General features: G+C 41.6%; 1 protein-coding gene across 7 annotated transcripts in view; it reads left to right on the top strand.

Annotated features, from left to right (window-relative positions):
* The window catches only part of LOC138758575 (EVI5-like protein), a 424,266-nt gene that overhangs the window by 70,651 nt on the left and 332,001 nt on the right, over window positions 1-21,614 (top strand). For 6 of the 7 annotated variants that reach the window (XM_069927716.1, XM_069927713.1, XM_069927717.1 and 3 more), the window contains one exon: window positions 15,832-15,949. The exons of the other annotated variant lie outside the window; for it this stretch is intronic. The gene's annotated coding sequence lies outside the window, so the exon portion shown is untranslated. The remainder of the gene's footprint in view (window positions 1-15,831; window positions 15,950-21,614) is intronic. 7 annotated transcript variants of the gene reach the window in all.

Here is a 21,614-nt window from a genome sequence, read left to right as displayed (position 1 = left end):
AATTTATGTATGTTAATGTTAAGTGAAATGTCTGATTTAGTTTGTGTAACTGCCCATATCATTGATTGTACCTTTTTTTGTTTGTGTAAGTTATTTATTAACATCAATAAAAATATTTTAAAAAGAAAAATTCTAAAGAATCACAACTCTTGGAAGAAATTTCTCCTGTTTGCTTGTTAGGTAGGTACCCCTTATTCTGAGAACTCAATGCTGGAGAATCTCAGCAGGTCAAACAATGTACTTTATACAGCAAAATGTGGACAGGAGGCAGCAGCACGCTTAGTGCGATGCTATTACAGTGCCCAGCGACCAGAGATTGAATCTGCTGCTCCTTGTAAGTAGTTTGTACCTTCTCCCCATGTCTGCGTGGGTTTCCTCTGGGTGCTCTGGTGCCTTCTCATCCTTCAAAAACATACAGGGGTTGTAGGTCAATTGGGTATAATTGGGCAGCACCGGCTTGTGGGCTGTGAGGGCCTGTCGCTGTGCTCTAAGTCTAAATTTAAATTTAACTTGCTGCGCTCTTCCTTTGAGGATTACTCTGTTCTTGGATCAAGCTAAGGATCCCTCCTTAACTGAGTCAGTACTTGTTTATTTTGTGTATATTCCTTTTAAAAGGTATGTGTACCATGTGCATTTTTTCATTCCTTTAAGGCACACATGTCAAACTCTGGCCCGCGGGCCAAATTTGGCCCACGATATAATTATATTTGGCTCGCAAGATCATTTCAAAAATGTATTAGAGGTGGCCCGCCCTGCAGCGAGAGCCGATGCTGTTTTTTGGTCATGTCACCCCCACCATCCTCCCCCTTCATTGCACATCCTTCCCCATTGTAACACGAGAAATTGTAACGAGTAGTCTGTCAATGTCATCAGCCGGCAAGCCAGTTGGAAGGCTCCCCGCATAACCAGTCACTTCTCCCACCTGTTGAGCGGTGCGGCGGATGGGCGAGCGCCTGTGATTGCCTGTTGGCGCGACTGGCACCGGACGGCCCTCCCACAGCGCGAGCACACTTCTCCCGGTCGCCACGGCCTTCAGTGCTTGCACCCGCGCGGACCCCAGGGACGGCTGGTTCGGCCCTGCACGTGAAGAGAGAGATGGTGGCTGTCTGCAAAGGCTGATCGGCAGTGCGCTGGGCCTGAGTGGGTGGGTAAGCAGGGGTGGGCAGAGGGTGTAGGTGAGGTGTAATGGGCAGGGGAAGTTATGGTGGTGCGAGGGGCAGTTAGAGGGAGGGATGAGTAGAAGGAGGGGTGGATAGGGGAGGTAAAAGGGGAGGGGCAGGGCGAGTAGGGGAGGGGTGATTAGAGGGTGAGAGACAGGTGGAGGGAGGAATAATGTTGAGGGGAGAGGCAGTAGAGGGGCGTGTATAGGATGGGGTGGGTAGAGGCAGAGCGAGTAGAGTGAGGGGTGAGTAGAGGTTGGGTAAAGGACTGGTCAGGTAGAGGGATGGTGGGTCGAGGGTGAATAGAGGCCTAGAGCCTGAGGAATGAGCAGGAAATGCTGAGTCCTGATGCAGGCCAAAATGGACACAGCCTGTGAATGCTGACTACATCTCCACAGGGACCAAATATTATTCCCTCAGGTCAAGCAAAGGGTGAACTTGAGCTACATACTCCTGACCTGTAACATTATCCTCCTAAAGTTATATCCTAAAGTTTAACATTACATATGTTGAAAGAAGAGAAAACATGCAGATGTTGTTGAAAATTTTCAATAAATATTTAGTTCAGCCCTCGACTTAGTCCAAGTTTTTAATTTTGGCCCTCCGTGAATTTGAGTTTGACACCCCTGCTTTAAGGGATGTGGGGTTTTCAGGCTGAGCCAGCATTTAATGCCCATTCCTAATTTCCTTGATGGGGACTGAGCAACCTTGAATTACTATAGTCCTTGAGGTCTGTGTGCATCCATAATACTGCAGGGGAGGTAGTTCCAGGGTTTGACAGTGATAGAATTGATTTCTAAGTCAAGGTGTTGTGCGACATGAAAGGCATCTTCCAGATGTTCCCATGTTTTTGCAGCTCTTGTTTTTGACTGTTGATATACTTTTGAACTAGCTTTGCTTTTAATTGACTGTACATTGCTTGCAATTAGAAATGTTAGTAACTACAAGAAAGCCTCTAAACCTATCTAAACAGTGGCAAAGAATCCACCCGTAAACTGGAGGAACAACACTTTATTTTTCATCTGGGAACTCACCGACCGGATGGCATTAACATCAACTTCTCCAGTTTCTGCTAGCCTACTCCCCATTCTCCCTCTCTTCCCCATCCTTCTCTTAACCATATAACCGTTTACAGCATGGAAACAGGCCATGTTCTTTCCTCCAGCTCTCTATCCTCTTCCCTCTCCATTTCCCCCCTCCCCATTTTCTGGTGTGACCTCCATCCCTTATCCTCCTATTGCCTCCTGCCTGTGGGTCTGTGCTCCCCCTGCCCCAACCATTTTGTTTGGGTGCCTGACTACACATTGGTCAAACCTTGAAGGCGTCAAGCCTGAAATGTTGGTTATGTCTCTTTATCTTTGCTATATAAAGTACTCGGTTCGACCTGCTGAATTTCTCCAGCATTGTGTTTTAACAAAGAATCTATAGATGCTGCATTGGCAATGAGTTTGGATGTTGTTCCTTGAAATAGCAGAGCAGCAACCAAGTCTGAGATGAAAGGGATCAGGGTTCCTCAGGGAGAGCAGTGATGATTCCAGTCCACAGACGTAGCAGAAATTGACGGGAGAAATAAGAGGTCTCCACCACATATGGAGATGTTAATGAGAATATTGTGGTTTCTCAAGAGGACAGAGCAGATGAATGATGCCCTTCACTTAAAGAGGAAGGTGATGTTTTTGCTGACAATACTTTTAGTGAGAATTTGCAACCTCGAGTTTATCAGCATGTGAACAAGGGACATTTTAAATTCTAACTCAGCACCTGAAGAGACCTTTTAAGTACAACTAGGATAGAGAAAGAAACTTAGTGCAAATTAAATACCCTTTTAAATCCACTGGATGTCTGAACTGACAGCTGAGAGAATTCTGTAATTAACATTTTGAAGAAGCAAGCAGAATAATCACTGGTATGGGGATGGTTCTGAGAAATGCAAGTTTTGCTAATTTTATTTTTGTGGTGTAGGCAGGAAACCAGTCCACAGAAGTCACAATAGAAGCATTGTCTTCTATATGGCTTTATCATATGAACACAAGTGAGTTCAATGAGAAATTAGTAGGTCAGCTGGATGGCAAAGTCAGACAGCCTGCAAGCCTTGTGGCTGTGAAAGGATGGAGGCCTAAGAAGAGAGAGAATGAGAAGCATCACCCTCTGGTGTCCTTTCAAGAGGAATAAAAACACAAAAATGCTGGAGAAACTCAGCACTTCTTTGGAAAAATGGCTCAGGCCCAAAATGTCGGTAATATGTTTACCTCCTCCAGATGAACTCTTCCAGCATTTCTGTGTTTTTACTACAATCACAGTTGCCTGCAAATTTTCGTATTTCAATCCTTTCAATCCTTTCATGACTGCCTGTTTGAGTACTACAGAAAACAGTATGTTGAATAGGGGTTGGAAGTCCTTAATGAAGTTGGAAACTGCTATCAGAAATGGAAGTAGCAGTTTACTCCATTTAAGAGGCCAAATGCGTAGAGCAGGGGTGTCAAACTCAAATTCACGGAGGGCCAAAATTAAAAACTTGGACTAAGTCGAGGGCCGAACTAAATATTTATTGAAAATTTTCAACAACATCTGCATGTTTTCTCTTCTTTCAACATATGTAATGTTAAACTTTTTCTTATTAAAATAAATGTTTAATAATAGTTTTGGATAAACTCTTTCCAGAAGCATTAACAAATGAGAAATAAAATATTCAATAAATAATATTTCTCTATAGAGGATTTGTCACATGTTGCTAGTGTGCTGTCGAATAGTAAAATCTGAGGGCTATTGAGAATATGGGAGAATAACATGATTCCTGAAACAATCCAATGGGTGACTGATTGTGGGCATGAACTCTAGCAGGGTTATTTGCCATGCCCTTTTTCCATTGGTACAGATATCCTTTGATTTACACACTTTTCAAGTTTTATGCCTAATGAGCTTGTATCCAGGTGCAGGACCATTTTTAACCAGGAATATATTTATCACTGTGACATGAAACTATTGGAAGATCATTTTATCCTGAGATTAAAGTTCATAATCCTTACTCAGGCCTGTGTGCGGGCGGGCGGGGTTTGCGGGCGATCGGGTTGGACAACGACAGTGCGGGGGCATCGGCTCTCGCTGCAGGGCGGCATCTCGGCGGATCAGCGGCCCCGTCACCGTGAGTCGCGGATCGGCCTGCGGCAGGGAGGGGGAGTGGGCAACGGTCCTGGCGAGGTTAGGCCCGAGGCCTCCAGTTCCGGGCGCTGGGAAGCGGCCTTGGCTTCCCCTGACACCGGCCAGGCCCCAAAACCAGAGTCCACGGTGAGACCCTGCAACGTAAACAGAGGAGGTGGGGGCGATTAGCAGGCTGACGCCAATGCATTCTGGGATTTGTTGTATTACTGTGCATGCGCTATACCGGTGCGGCGGCCAGCGGGCCACCTCTAATACATTTTTGAAATTATCTTGCGGGCCAAATATAATTATATCGTGGGCCAAACTTGGCCCGCGGGCCAGAGTTTGACATGTGTGGTGTAGAGCAATTCATTTGGGAAGCATCCATGTTATGAAATGTGAGAATATGAGCCGGCAGTTGAATGGAATTTAAAAAAAGATCCAAAGAGTTAGATAATATCCACTTTTAGTTCAGAATGCTACAATCAAAGCATATATTGGGGCAAAAATAAAACCCAAACATGCTATAAATGTCCATGAGAGACTGCAGATTCTGTAAAACTGGAACAACACCCAAAATCCATGGAAGGCAATAGACAGACAATGCTTCAGGTCAAAACCCTTCCACAGGAATAGCAAGAAACAGACAGACGGCCTGTTGTGTCAGAAGGGAAAAGTTCAGTGGGTTCAAAGAATAGAGAATCTGAACCCAGGCGGAATCTTTATTCAAACACACAGAAGGGGATCGCAACTGGGATAACACAAATAAGTAACCTCAATCACACAATACAATGCAGATTTAACACTACCAATACCAGTAACTGCTTACACTCTCACAAGCACAGTGCAACCCAGTCACATCGGACTTAACACTACCTATGGAAGCAACTTTTATAGACTTATCACAATCAAGGACTACAATATGCCATTCTTTGTCTAACATGGGTGCAGCTCAGATGCTGTCTACAATTACACAGTGTACCACAGCCCCAATATAGTGCATACCTGACCAACAACTCCTCCAGCGTTGTGCACAGCAGGGTTCGTGTCAGTGCCAAAGAGCAAAATCTACTGCATGTGGTGGACTTTATAGTGTGGTAAGCTGGAGGGTCTCGCCCAGGTAATTACTAGTTGATTAAAGAGGCCAATGGTCAGGTATGAACCTAGGGGCGGGCAGAGTTGATTGGCAGGTGATGAGTCTTCCAACCAGGTTCCAAATGGAGAGGTCACGTCTCAATCTACATTTCCAATGGAGAGGCCACGTGACCCTCCAAAATCCACATTCCCGAAGGAGAGGCCACGTGACCCTCCACAATCCACATTCCCGATGGAGAGGCCATGTGACCTTCCACAATCCACATTTCCACCAGGTTGCAGACAGATGTCATGTGATTCTCCAATCCACATTCCCACCAGGTTCCCGATGGAGAGACCACGTGACCCTCCACAATCCACATTCCCGATGGAGAGGCCACGTGAGCCTCCACAATCCACCTTCCCACCAGGTTGCAGACAGATGTCATGTGACTCTACAATCCACCTTCCCACCAGGTTCCAGATGGAGAGGTCACGTGATTCTACAATCCACCTTCCCACCAGGTGGCCACCACGTGATCCTCCACAATCTGCACTACATGGCCAAATATAAGAGTTGGGGGTGGGTGGGGATAGAGAGAGATTATTTGGTCGTCTGCCCCTTTCTTCTTGTCCCAGCAATTTGTGCTATAAATACCTTTGAGCCATGCCGCATCTAGGTGAATAGTAACACCTTTAACTGTATTGATACATCGTCAACTTGAATCATTAATTTTTTTCTTTTTCCACAGATATTGCCTGATGCTAATGCTTCCACATTTTTTTTCAGATTTACAATATCAGCATTTTCTTTGAATTTTTGATGTGAATTCTGCCTGCCTGTCTGTACAGGTTTAGATGTGTACTGAAAAGGTTTACAATGCTTTTTGTTAAATCAGAACAAATATTGTTGTGCACCAAGGACACTCCAAATTATGCAGAAGGGAGTTGGTTGTGTGTTTGCTGGTGAAAGTGACTTGCTTGAATTGATTATTGTGATTGTGTGCCAGCAATAACTGGTGTCAGTTGGATTGAAATTGTTTCAAAGACTATCAATGCGAAGCAGTAAAGATACAAGCTACGAGCAGTATGGACCAACCAATTGTTTACAGACTGTTTCAATTTCCCATTATCGCAGTTGAAAGTTCCCACCTGTTTCAAAAGGGTATCAATCTGCCTCTCAAGCCGCTTTCAGGTGTTCTGATAGAAGATTAGGCGCCTGCAGGCGGGGCTAGAAGAGACCAGCTGGCATGTTTAGGTGGCCACGGAATGGACGGCTTTCTGGCACCTAAATGTGTCAGCTGACTGCTAGCTGCCTAGCAGCAAAATCCGCTACTCCGAACAGGTGCCTAGTCCCGCTCACGCTGACCTCACGTCATAGCAGCGTGTCAAGGCATGCCTGACAAATAGCTCCCACTGCCGGTCTCCTCCCCCCCCCCTCGCCCACCCGACTCCTGTTGCCACTGCCGGTCACCTCCCTCCTCGCCCGCCTGACTCCCGTTGCCACTGCCGGTTCCCCCCCCTTCCCCACCCAACTCCCGTTGCCGCTCCCAGTTTCCCCCTCCCACCCTCGCCCGCCCGACTCCTGTTGCCATTGCCGGACCCCCCCCCAACCTCACCTGCCTGACTCCCGCTGCCGGTTCCCCCCCCACCCTCGCTCACCCGACTCCCACTGCCTTTCTCCCCACCCACACCCTCCACCTCCACCCCCGAAGTGGCAGCGGAAGAAAGGCGGGCGAGGGTGAGGGGTGGAGAACAGCAGTGGCAATGGAGTTGGGCGGGCGAGGGGGGGGAGAGCGGCAACGGGAGTCGGGCAGGGGGGTGAGAGCGGCAACGTGAGTCGGGCGGGTGAGGTTGGGTGGGGGGGGAACTGGCAGCGGGAGAGGTTATGAAATAAAATTTGAAGAAGTCTACTTTTGTCTGGCTTCCTTGTCTATGGAGTCAATGGCTGACGATGTCATCCTCCTGGAAGCCCGGCTGTTTTCAGCTGCCACAATCGATACACCGAGCAGGATAGTTATACCTCTCAGAGAAGAATTAGGTGAGTAACCCTCCTGGCCGGCTTTTCCGGTTTCAGATGGCCACCTGACAGCCGCTCAGGAGTATTCTGTGTGGCTTTACTGTCGGGCTTTGTGGCCACCTGAAAGTGGCTTATGACTTAAGTCCAGTAGCACTCACATCTATTGTAATGAAATGCCTTGAGAGCTTGTTCATTGCCAGAATTAACTCATACCCAAGTAAAGATCTGGACCCACTACAATTCGTCTATTGTCACAATAACTTCACAGCAGATGCATTCTCTCTGGCTTCACTCAGCTCTGGATCACTGAAACAACAGCAACACCAACATCTAGCTTCTCTTCATTTACTACAGTTCAGCTTTCAACACCATCACTCCCTCAGTGCTGGTCAACAAGCTCCAAAACCTTGACCTCTGCACCTCTCTCTGCAACTGTATTCTAGACTTCCTCAGCAGATGACCACAGTTGGTATGAATTGGAAACAGTGTCTCCTCCTCACTGATAATCAACACACCTTGAGGTGCATCTCAAGCATGCATGTTTCATCCACTGCTCTACTCATTCTACACCCATGACTGTATGTCTAGGCACAATTCAAATGTCATCTATAAACATGAGCAGAACTAAGGAGCTGATTGTGGACTTCAGAAGGAAATCAGGAGAATGTGAACCAGTCCTCATCGAGGAGTCAGCAGTGGAGAGGGTCAAGAACTTCAAATTCATGGCTGTTAACAACTCTGAGGATCTGACCGGGAGCCTCCATGCCAATGAAATCACTAAGAGGGCTCTCCAGTGGCTATACTTTGTGAAGAGTTTGAGGTGATCTGGTATGATGCATGCTTCACCAAAGACTTGAAAATTTCTATAGATGTACCATAGAGAGCATTCTGACTGACTGCACCGATTTTTGGTGGGCAGATTGTGTATAATTGCCATAACACGAAAAATAATGTGCAGTTGACATGTTTGAAGCCCATGAAAGTGCTACTTATGGATTTTCAGTGAAATTAGGCATATTTGCATAAAAGCAACAGCAATGATATGAACAAAAAGGAATGGAGAAGTCACATGATTCAGAAGATGTAGGAAGTGGGATTCCAACCCTCCTGGGAAAACAGGGAAAAAATATTTAAATGAAGTAAAACAAAGTAAAATCAGGAAGAAACATGGTAAGAATAATATACTTGTAGCTGGCTGCTACAAGCTATGGCTCTGCAGAGCCTATAGCACAGGAAAAGTTGTAGCTGCACGCAGATTAGTTCAGAAAGAACACACTGTTCTCAGAAAGAATGACACAAACCCAGTTGAGTGGAGTTAACACTGAGCTTTATTGGGCTCACAGCCCTGCTTTTATTCTCAAGCTGAGGGACGTGGTCAAAACCCTCTCAGCATTGATTGCTGTGTTTGTGATCCGTTTTCCCTGATAGGCCAGTTAAGCTCTTTTGGTTGTGGCCGATTGGAGGGCAGCGCTGTGGGCCTCGTGCAGCCTGCTGGATAGTCGAGTTCATCCTTCATTTTGTGAGGCCCCGTGGGGAAGCTGCGAAGGGCCGCCACATACCTTCCTTTTAAGATGTTTCCAAATAAGAAAAAAACCATTGTTGTACCGTTTAGAAGCATCTCCAAGGAATTCAAAGGGAAGTCTCCATCACAGAAGGAGCCTGGACCTGGGCTGAGATGGAGGGGATTCTTGCAGGTGCAAAAAGAAGGAAAGTGAAGATCACCCCGGAAATACTCTTCACAGCACAATATAATATATATGGAACAAATGGCACTGGACAAGAAGAAAGTGAGCCACTGCACATGCCCGAATCGGTACACATGCATAGTCCACTTAAGGAAGGACTAGCTTTGATAAAAGTCCTTACAAAACAGAGCTTCTTGCAAGGAAGAGAAGAAGCCAGAAGATGATAACGATGAAGATACAGAACAGGAGAATAAGAGGAGAAACAAGAATCTCAAGAGCAAATTAAGTATGGGGTTATATAAAAGGCTACAGGGAGTGTAAATTTAAAGGGACTTGAGGGGGTTGTTGGTAAATACTGTAACATATGATGGAAATATGAGATCTGAGGACTGAAGTAAATCATGAATCCTCCAAGTTTATCAAACTGACAGCTGATATGGAAAAAATGCAAGATGTGGGTAAAATAAATCATAAGGTTAAAAAAAGGGGAAGCAAAGGTTGAAAATGTACAGGAGAGAGTGGGGTTATTGGAGAATGAAGTTATAGTAGGGATTGTTGGAAGGAAGAGATGTTTGGAAAAAATTGACTGTGGAAAATTTTAGTAGAAGAAATAACATTCAAATTGTTGGATTGAAAGAGGGAGAAGAAAAGATACGATTCAATTCCTGCAAAGATGGATACCTAAAGTTCTGGGGGTGAACAAATTTGAAAGACCTATTGAAATTGAAAGGGCACATAGAGCCGTTAGGCCACGATCACAACCAGATGAAAAGCCTCGCTCTATAGTAGTTAAACGTTTTAAATATCAAGATAAAGAAAAAAATCTTAGCTTTGGCGTCTGAAAAAGCAAGAACAAGAACCCACTTGAATACCATGGATCAAAGATTTTCTTCTACCCAGATATTAGTACACAATTGGTGACCAGAAGAAAGGAGTTTAATTCAGTTAAGAAGACCATTTGGGGGAAAAAAAATACAAATTTGTTACCCAGCTATGTTGATGATTTCATTGCCTGATGGCAACAAGATATTTTTTTACCAGATTGTAAATAAGCAGCAGAATTTATTGGTTGTCGTAATTTGATTATTAAGTTTGATACATTATTAAAAGATATGGATACCTGGGAGGTTAGGGGTGTCAGGGTCTGGGGGCCTCTGATTGTGTGCCTTTTAGTGGCAGACACTGCACACTGAACAATAGAGGGGTGTGGTGCTGTGTAAATTGAAACATCGCCAGTAAAGGTGGGGGGGGGGGGGATAACTTACTATCAATTATGTATTAATTAATACTATGGTTAAATTTACTATTATTTTTTACTTTTATATCTGGATTTCAAGAGAAGTTGAGAGCAACTTGGAAGTAAAGATTTTAATTATTGGAGGAGATTTGTAGTTAGGGCAGATACAAAGGAATAGTATATTGATATATTGTAGCGGCCCGCTGCACAGTCTATGGGCCGACACAGGAAATATCGAACGCGGCGATCAAGCAAGCAGCATGTAGGATGGGAGACCTGTTCCCATATGCCGCAGTAATAGCGGTTGAATCAACCAAACGCCTTCAGCGGATCGCAGGGGTCCAATTTGGGCCTGTGGATCCGGGCTGGCCAGTTGGCAGCCAGCTCCACTCAAGCCACGTGACATGGTGACGTGGCCGGCTGTCTAGAAAAGCCAGAGCTGCATCTCAATAAACTCAAGACTATACTCCCTTCATCTGAGTCTTCTCTCTTGTTATAACTTCAAGCTATAACCAAGCCATACTTTGAGCTATAACTGTAGCAACCTGCTACAATATATTAATAAATGGAAGAAGGTAGTTTATTTATATTTAATTAAATTAATTGATAAGGAATACTAGGAGATATAACGAGGTTAATATGAGATTACTTTTTTAAAATGGATGCCTGCATTTATTGTTTAATGTTAATTTAGAGATATTAACCTTTTTATAATGATCCTCTGAGAAATATTAAAGTACATATATGATATCGTGCTGTGAAGAATATTTCTGGGGTAATCCTCACTTTCTTCTTCTTGCTATATCCTAATCTTTCTATTTCCTATTTTGTTTTGTTGACTTTTAGGGGGAAGCTGGGGGGAAAATCAAACACAATGTAGTGTATATATGATTAATATTTGATGTATGTATTGTTACAAGCCCAGAGGACCCCAAAACCCAGCAGTAATAGAAATTCACCAAGACAAATGTTTTCTTAAAAAAAAAAGTCATTTTTAGTTTTCTTTAAACATAAAAACAGGATCAAACTTTAACTTATTACTAGTAACTTAACCCCCTTCAAATTCTAAGTATATGTGCATGTAATGTGTGTAAGATCAGAAAAGATTTTGATTCACAGTCCAATCTGTAGCAAGACAACCACTTTAGATCTATATTTGGGGTGTAATACGCAGTGCAAACATATAAGGATGATGTGAAGATTTTGGGATCAAAATCCATACATCTCAAAAGTAATGTTTAGTCGCCAGGGTGCGCAAAAATCTCGTGCAAATTTTTATGTGTGGACTGAACGCTTGTGCAAATGTAAAATTGAAACTGTTTCAAGATAATTTTGGCACAGCCTATTTCTCATGGCTAATGCAACTGAATTGGCATGTTTTAATGTAATACAAGTATGATTGCATTTTACGAAGAAACTTATTTAGTTAAGATTTTATTCTATACTTTGTTCAGTTTGTTGTTCCATTAAATAAAACATCAATGAGTATTTCTTATTTTTATCTAATGCAATGTCGAAATAAATTAATTACTATAACTCCCATCAATTCAGAAGACTCCAGTTTCCGAATCATACATAAATATTTTTCACAGCTGAAGATTCATGACCTCATGAGCTTTCGATGTAGCAGTTTCATTATTTTGTTAAACTATTTGAACAAACTTGCAGTTCTTCTGCTCTTCACCCACCGCTTCCTTTGAATTTGACATGGTGAATCAATATTTGTTTTCAATAAAAACTCAGTAAGTTATCAATATAATTTGAAAAAGTGTTTAAGGGATCCCTATTTTTTTTGGTTGAGAAAGATTTTGGGAGAGAGTATAATGTCTCCACCACTTGATCCTCCACCTTCATAAGAAGGGGCATTAGAAGATCTTTGAATTCTTCATAGAATTCAGTGGGGAAACCATCCTCCCCTAGTGTTTTCCCTACTTGTAAAGAGCTCAAAATTCTTGTAATCTCTTCATTTAAGAAATGGGCATCTAAATTTGGTAGCTCTAATGGACCCAAGAACTCGTTTATTTTTGTGTGATCTTTCCCAAATTTAGATTTATATAATTCTTTATAAAATCTTTCAAATGTTTCATATATTTCTTTTGTTTTATATGAGATCTTTCCTTCCATTGTTTGGATCACATTAATTTTTCTTGAGGTTTCTTCTGCCCTTACTTGCCAGGACAAGATTTTAAGGGTTTTTCCCCCAGTTCATAAAACTGCTACCTAGATCTTAAAATTAGTTTTACTGTCTTGTTTGTTTCCAATGTGTTGGATTTGAGTTTCTTATTCATCAAATTTCTATTTTTCTCTTCCATACCCTTTGGTAATCTTTTTCCAATTCAGCTATCTCCTTTTGTAAAGCAAGAACTTCCATCATGTCTCTTTTTTTATACTTTTTGTATATCCATTTATTTTCCCCTTAAATAAGCTTTCAAAGCATCGCAAATTAAGAAGTTGCCTTCAGTAGAGGGGCAGTTCGTGTCACAGAACAACTCAACTTGAGCTCCAACAAAATGATAAAATTCAGGTTTTCCCAATAGTCGTGTATTTAAGCATCATCTGTTCATCATGGTTTGTTTGACCAGCATTATAATGGATAACGTCAAGGGTGCATGATCTTACTATCCCACCCTCCAGTTGAGCTGATCCCAAAAATAAATCACTTCTAGTATAGGAATCTTGTTGTCTGGTGTAAAAAGAATAATCTTTCTTTTGGATTCAGTCTTCTCTGGATGTCAATTAGATTTAAATCTTTCATAAAGTCCAGTATAGATTTAGCCATTTGGTTACTTTCTTTGCTGACTGGACCATAACTGGATCCAGACAAAAATTAAAATCCCCTCCAATCAAAATATTTTCACCCATCACTTACTTTTAAAATATATCCTGTGTAATTTTATTGTTATCATAATTTGGGGCATAAATATTTGTAAATGTTCAGGATTCTGAGTATATCTGGCAGTGGATCATCACAAACTTCCTGTTTGGGGTGGCAGCCACAACTGGAACATTTTTCCTGGCTTAGTGATTATTTCCATTATTTTCTGTTTTTTTCCCCACATTTTTAGCATTTGCAGTAATGCTTTTTTATATATTTAGGCAGCCCGGTTAGTGTAGCGATTCATATCTGGCACTGTGTAAGAAGTTTGTATGTTATCCCCGTGTCTGTGTGGGTTTCCTCTCACCTTTCAAAAATGTACAGGGGTATTAGGTTAATTAGTATATTTGGAGAGCTTGGGCTTGTGGGCCAGTAGGGCCTGTTACCATGCTAAATTTAATTGATGGTTCTTAGTTTTGATATCCCTGCAAGTGCACCTTCCCTACAAAATCTCTGTATTTTCAAACATTTTATTTGGTCAATTGTTCAGCCCATTTATCAGAGAGGAGAGGCTCTTTGGGTCCTCAAGTCACAAATGGGATAATGCAGTCTGTGGTATTGTAAAACATTGTCCATCCACATTGTTTTACAATGGAGTGGTTATGTCTTCAGATGCTCACTGCAAAATTGCTGGTTGTCATCTCAACATGTTAGCTATTGTATAACTGTTTGGCTCTTTTTTTAATTTTTAAAAAATTTTTCACACTATGAACCATATTGACCAAAATACACATAAACATTTCCCTCTTGAATATACAGTGTCATTTTCTCCCCTTTTTTCCCCCTCCCTTCTCACCCCCCTCCCCACCCAACATATACAATATGTTAAACTCATTAAACATTGTCATCACACAATGAAAATAAACAAGAAAATTGTGTCATCTACTTTTACACATTGGGTCAGTTCATTTAGTCTTCTTCTCATCCTGTCATTTTAGGGGGTGGAGGTCCGCGGTAGGACCTCTCTGTTGTGTTCCATGTACGGTTCCCAAATATGTTTGAATACTGTGATGTTATTTCTTAAATTATATGTTATTTTTTCCAATTTCTATGTACCATTGCTGTATTCTCAGGCTATCTTCTGATTTCCAGGTTGACATAATACATTTTTTTGCTACAGCTAAGGCTATCATAATAAATCTTTTTTGTGCTTCATCCAAATCGAGGCCAAGTTCTTTACTTCTTAATTACTTAGAAGAAAGATATCTGTTTGGCTCTTTTGAAGTCACAATTTCTAATCCAATCCCACCTGGGATCCAACTGCATATTTATCTTGCTTATCTTGAGACCCTCTGTGTTCTATTTTTAACGTCTGTTGTGTTTAAGGATGTGTAAGGTTGCAGAGGTGATTTAGCCCATTGTTGCCTAGGATGGAAAATGTGTCTTATGAGGCAAGGTGAGCAAAGCTAGCCTTACCTCTGGAGTGAAGAAGGAAGAAAAGAAGCTTATAGAGGTCTACAAGATTGTGAGAGGCATAGATAGGGTGGACAGCCTTTTTCCCTGGGGCAACAGTAACAAATACAAGGTGAGGGGAGGAAGGTTTAGGGGAAATATCAAGGGTACTTTTTTTTTAAGATAGTAGGTGCCTGGAATGCATTGTCATGGTGGTGGTGGTGGAGGATGGTACAATAGGGACATTTAAAAACTCTTAGACAGGCACATAGATGTAAGAAAAATAAAGGGTTTTTGGGGGTGAAGTGGGGAAGGTTTAGATTGTTGACTAGATTTATATAGGCTGGTACAACATAGTGGGTTGAAGAGCCTGTACTGTGCTGTAATTTTTCATGTTTGAGGTCCTTCATAATCCATGAATATTGCCATTCAGAAATACGGAAAGCACTCCGAATTTTATTGGATATTGAACAAGAGGACGGCATGGGTAGCATAGCAGTTAGTGCAAAGCTGTTACAACACCAGTGACCAGAGCTCAAATCCGGTGCTGTCTTTAAAGATGTTCTCCCTGTGTCTGTGTGGGTTTCCTCCAACCCTTCAAAACCGTACTGGGGGGATGGGGTAATTGGGTGTAATATGGCAGTATGGGCTCATGGGCCGAAAGGGCCTCTTAGCTTGCTGCATATCTAAATTTAGTTTTTTTTAAATTATGAATTGTTCTGATAAACCAGGATTTTTATTTAGTTATGACCTCTTATATGGTGCATGTGGTGGTCATTTCTTTTAAAGGGAAAGTATAAAATAGTTATTAAAAGAGAGAATATCTAAAAAAAAATGAGTGAATCATGCAACTTGGGAATTGTAAACACGGTCTGGTTTGGAATAAGCAAGTCCCAAGTATGTGCATTTTCGTGATTTTTTAAACCTATCTTTTACCTGCTGCCTTTTACTTATTGGCAGATCCTTAATAGCTCACGTGAGATACTGTCTTTTTGACATAGATTTGCCATGATATCTCTCGTCTTTTCCAGAAGACTGGTTGTCCTCTATAATTAGAATTTTTATTTTATTTCTTTTTGAATAACTTAGTGAGCTATTAGTGCTAGTTTTACAGAGCAGCATTTAAACATTAATGCGAACATTATTTGATCAGATTTTCTATCAGTAATAAATTCAGATGAACAGTTATTGAAGCCTTCATCCTACACAAATGAAATCAGTGCTATTTAACATTTATTTTTCTGTCTTAGGCTTGCATGACTGTTTAGATGGTGAAAATTCCAGCCAGAAGATGTTGAATGTGAACACAGACACTGTTTTTGGTTACTCGTTAACGTGCCTGGGTAGGGTGATATTCCAGAGGCTGAGGTAGGCGCTCCTTTGAATGAAATGTGATCTTTGCATCAAATATTGTGGGTACAAAGATGCAAGAGAGAAATGTGATTTTATTTGGATTTCCTGTGTTTTTTAAAAAAAAATATGATGTCATCGTTCATAATGAAAGCTATTTACTCTGGATCCAAGCTCACAGTACCAACCTGACAAAGTTTTAACATCTTGATCTCCTTCTTCCACATCTAACTCCACTCATCAGTAGCTCTCTTTATTAAGGAACATTCACCTTGTATAAATATTTTCCTTGTCTTGTCCATTGGTCTTCTAATCTGGAGCTTTGATCCTGTTCTCGATGTATCCACCCTGCACCCCTCATGCACTGCCAAACAGAGGCAATGTGCAAATTGAAAAAACAACACTGAATATTCCAGCTGGGCCCTCTCCAGCTAGATGGACTTCTCTGGTCTCCATTAACTCTGTCTCCTTTACTCCAGCTCTCCATCCCTTCCCTCTCTATTCAGAAGTACTGTAGCTGGTGGCATGATTAGTAAGTTTACAGATAACATTAAAATTGATGGTGTGGTGGGCAATGAGAAAAATTATCTTAGCAGGATCAACTGATGGAATTTAAATTAAAAAAAAATTGTGGCCCACAAGTCCATGCCGCCCAATTTACACCCAATTAAACAGCACCACTGGTGCGTTTCATGCGGTGGGAGGAAACCGGAGCCCCCAGGGAAAACCCATGAAGACACGGGGAGACAGCGCAGGATTCGAATCTCGGTCCCGACCGCTGGTGCTGTAAAGGCGTTGCACTAACTGCTACGTTTAATTCAGTTAAGTGTGAAGTGCTGCATTTTGGTTGGAAAATGATCAGGCCCAGGGGAGTGTTCTGGAATAGAGAGCCACAGGTTCAGATTTACTGTCAGAGAACATACAACTGTGAGATTCTTTTTCCTGTAGAGTTGTCAAAAAAACAGTGCTCAATGTATACATGTAAAGAAATATAAACAAACCGTGCAATGCAAAGAGAAAAAAAAATCAAACTGCACAAGTAAGAGTTCTTAAGTGAGTCGCTGACTGAGTTTGTTGTTGAGGAGTCTGATAGTGGAGGGGTAGCAGCTGTTCCTGAATCTGATGGTGCAAGGTGAAACCTATTTCTCTATCCTAATGGCAACAGAGCGTATGCTGGGTGGCGTAGATCCTTGATGACTGCTACTGCTCTCTGATGGCAGCATTCCCTGTATATGTTCTCGATGGTGGAGAGGGTTTTACTTGTGATGTCCTGGGTTGTGTCCACTATCTTTTGCAGGTATTAGTGGCTCCATACCAGGCTGTGATGCAGCTGGTCACCACATTTTTCACAACACATCTGTAGAAATTTGCCAGGGTTTCTGATGTCATACCAAACCTCTGAAAACTCCTGAGGAAGTAGAGGTGTTGATGTGCTTTCTTCATGATGCCATTAGTGTGTTGGGTCCAGGAAAGATCTTCAGATTAGTGACTCCCAAGAACTTTAGTAACATAATTCCATATATGTGGTGACTCAGGGAGAGAGGGTGCTGAAAAAGACATTTGGCACACTTCATCCATTGGGCATTGCGTACAGGAACTGGGATGTCATCTTACAGTTGTACAAGATGCTGATGCGGACACCTTTGGAATAATGTGTGCATTCTGATCACCTTGTTCAAGGAAAGATTTTAATGTGGTGGGTGTATGAAATGAGCTGCCAGAGGAAGTAGTCAAATTTTTTGGGGGAAAATAAGTTGGATAGGTATGTGGATAAGAATGGGTTGGAGGAATATGGGGGTAGCTCAAATGAGCAGCATGGATGAATTGGGCAGAAGGGCCTGTTTCCATGCTATATAACTTTTACCCACAAGTCCCTCCAGCAGCAAGCTTTTGCTCTAGATTCCAACATCAGCTGTCTCTAGTCTTTTCTGCTGCTGTCTCCATCCTTTATGTCAACAGTCTGAAACTGAAAATGATTTTTTCCAACCTTGTGACTAATTTGATCTAAAGATGAGCTTCTTCTCACCCAAGACCACTCAAGGTTCATCGATCACAGCCCTGGCAAAGCTTGCCAGTTGAACCCCTCCACTCCTTTTGTTGCACTTGGTGTATTCCAGAGCATTGCCATGGCTTGTTCTTTCCTTCATAAATGGTATGACTGAAGATCAGATATAATTGAAGGTCGAAAGCAATTGCTTACAGATAACTGTAGAAGAAATTTTTTCCAGAGTACTTATCACGGTGCAATTTATTGAACATTGTGTTGATATTTTAGAGAAAGTTGATATAAATGGAAATTGACCATTCCTCTTGAAGTAAAATCTTTGACAAGGGTGTTCATTTTGACTCTGCCTTACAAAGGTCTAGTATTAACGCTCAGGCTCAGAGTCTTGAGTAATGTACCTACATTGTCTTTCGCAAAATCAGTAGCAACAAATTCCAGCATCTGCAGCTTCCTGTGTCTCCACAAATACAAATAGGTTGTGTTCTCTTTGTCTGGATTTATCGCTGTTTCATTTCAGATTCAGATTCATAAATGACATCACATAAATCACATAAAACCCTGAGATTCTCATTCCTGCAGGCAGGGCAGAATTCCCACTTTTTGGTAGTGCAAAAAGAAACATATAAAGAAATGTAAAACAAACTGAGTACTACCACTGAGGGTAAAGCCCTCCAAAAAGTAGTGGACATCACAAAACCCTCCCCACTACTGAGAACATCTACAGGGAACACTGCCGTCAGAGAGCAGCAGCAATCATCAAGGATCCACACTACTCAGAACACGCTCTGTTCTCGCTGCTGCTATCGGGAAAGAGGTATCGGAGTCACAAGACTTGCACCACCAGGTTCAGGAACAGCTACTACCCCTCCACTATCAGACTCCTCGACGACAAACTCAATCAGGGACTCATTTAAGGACTTACTTGTGCACTTTATTGATTTTCTTTTTTATTCTCTCTTTATTGTACAGTCAGGTTGTTTACATTTGTTATCTGCAGTTTTTTTTGCACTACCAATTAGTTGTAATTCTTGCGTGCCTTCTGAAAAGAGAATCTCAGCATTGTATGTGATGTCATGTATGTACTCTGACAATAAATCTGAAATCTGAATACAGAGAGAAAAAAATCAATAATGCAAAAGTAAGATTCTTGCAATGGGTCCCTAATTGAGTTTGTTGTTGAGGATTTCTACCTTATTGAAATGATATTCAGTTATAATGTAGTTGATTTGTAACTGCAACTAGACTTCATTGACTTGCACAGATGTTAATTCCCTTGCTAGTCAAAATCTTCAGCAAGATTGCCTGGGACAGGAGATGTGGCAACTATTTTAAGATCGAGTTTGGAGAAAATTTGCTCATAGGATGGTGAATCTTCGGAATTCTCAACTGCAACGGGCTGTGAAATCTCAGTTGCTAACTATAATGAAGATGGAGATCAAAAGATTTTTAGTATGATGTGTGGCACACAGTGTAGTTACTTCATTATTCGTGAGGCCAACTTTGTTCTAACTAGGAATTGAACTAAAATAATGGGACAGGTGGAAGTGTCAATGGTGCAGAGATCTGCTTTTTTTTTGGGAAGACTGTAAAACATCCTGAAGATGAGGAAGATCAGTTTTGCAGACCTATTGATATTGACTACATCTGGCCCATAATAATAACATTTGGGTTAAAGCTTGTTAAAAATGGAAGTGGTTAATTTTACGGAAGTGGGGAACAAAGGGGTAGGTGAAACTGATCATTTTCATCTTTGTTAGGTTTATAGATAGACATGGGAGAAGCTAATTATAGATAAACAAGGTAATCGATGTACAGCAGCAGAACGTATGGCTATAAATACTAAATGAGTACTTTGTTTCAGTGCACTGCAGCTGCAGAGTGTACCATCCATGTAATCCCTTGCCTAGTTGTAAGCCAAGGCCACTCCAACTGCACCTCTCACACCACTGAGATTGGCGAGGGTAGTAGGAGCACCACCACTGAGTATCTTCTTTGAAGTTGCACACTGCCATGACTTTATAACATTGTCTTTAATCACTGCTGTTTCAAATTCTGTCAGTTGCAATCCAACATATTTTTGGAGTACCTTGGGCAGAAAGGCAATTTAAGATGGATGACCATCGCCTCTCAAGGATGACAAGGAATGGTCAATGATGCTTTCTTCCTCAAAAAAATGAACAGAATGCCCATCTTCATAGTGAAAGAATGATGGCAAAGCCCAACAGAAGGGAGAGTGATAGCTGTAATAGACGAACCTTGATGATGATAGTGTAAGAATGACTGCTGAGACGCAAATCGAATTGTTTATTGTCATCTGATTGCACAACAGCGGGACAATGTTCTCCAGTCCTCGGTGCAAAACACACAGGCACACATCAAGACCAAACAGTCAACAATACATATGCAGGACAAGTATTCGTACAGTATATACAAATAAATAAATATTGTTTCATGAATATTAAAGTCTTGGATGTTTAGTGTGAGCCGTTCCTTTAGTCGTTCAGCATTCTCACTGCCCGTGGGAAGAAGCTGTTCCTCAACCTCCTGGTGCTGGCTCTGATCCTCCTTTATCTCTTTCCCAATGTGAGCAGCTTGAAAGATGCTGTGTGCAGGATGGAAGTGGTCCTCAATGATTTTGAGTACCCTCTTTCTTGATATAAATGTTATCTGGTTTGAAGGAAAGAACCCTAGATTTCTGGCGGAATAGACTTGTAGAAGGACTTTCATTCTTGTCTGGATATAGGAAAGGAGCTGGGGAACTGCAAAGTGCCAAAAAAATAAGTAGCATTTTCCAAACTGAACAAAACCCAACTGCAAATGCATCCCTTGGATGGAGCCGGTACTTTTTTTTGAGTTTAAAAAAAAAATGCCATCCTTATAATTAATATATTTTTACATAAGCAAAATTTGTTTAGATTAAAAATTTCAATGATTACATGGTAATTTTACCACCCTTCTTACCCTGCCCCCCCACACATATACCCCCTCCCACTAAAAATCCTAATAGTAGAATTATATATAATGTATAGTTATAAAAAAAAACTATATTTCAGCATATAAATGGAGTCATGAACACCAAAAAATATCTCTGGAAAAAAATGGGGGTTGACGTATGCTGGATGTATTTTGGAGACCTTAAATTCAGCTCAAATTCCAACCTGTGCTGGCCCACCGTATGTCAACCCTTGACAAACTGATCTGGCAAATTAGTTGACCCTTGAAAAACCAAAACAAAAAACCGATGATGTCAGATTTTCATTGAGCCTTTTATTGAAAACAACACAATTAGCACCCTTCAAAATTGTTTTCATTGTCTGAAAACAACCACACATTTAGAACCCTTCAAAAATTTTCTCGCTATCGTCTGAAGCAAAGATGGCAGCCAACACATCCATACTCACTGTTTAATCAATCGTCATATGGGTCCCAGTCTGTATCTGATGAGGCGATTTCAGCTTTGTCGTCAGTGGCCCACAATAAATCATCTTCCATGCCATCAATTGCACAAAAGATGCTGCATTTTTAAAACGATTTTATCAGTCTAACTTTGTCCCATACCTTGAGCACAAAGTTACACAGCACATCAAGTGATTCAATACACATTTCCCCACCTTTTGTAAACGACTCTTCTGCATTCAACATCCATGTATTCCATTCCTCGGGCACATTGTCTTTGAA

The sequence above is a fragment of the Narcine bancroftii genome, chromosome 3 (assembly GCF_036971445.1).
Source record: "Narcine bancroftii isolate sNarBan1 chromosome 3, sNarBan1.hap1, whole genome shotgun sequence".
NCBI classification, from domain to species: domain Eukaryota; kingdom Metazoa; phylum Chordata; class Chondrichthyes; order Torpediniformes; family Narcinidae; genus Narcine; species Narcine bancroftii.
The sequence above is the reverse complement of the archived record's forward strand: the minus strand, read 5'-3'. Positions and strand labels throughout refer to the sequence as shown.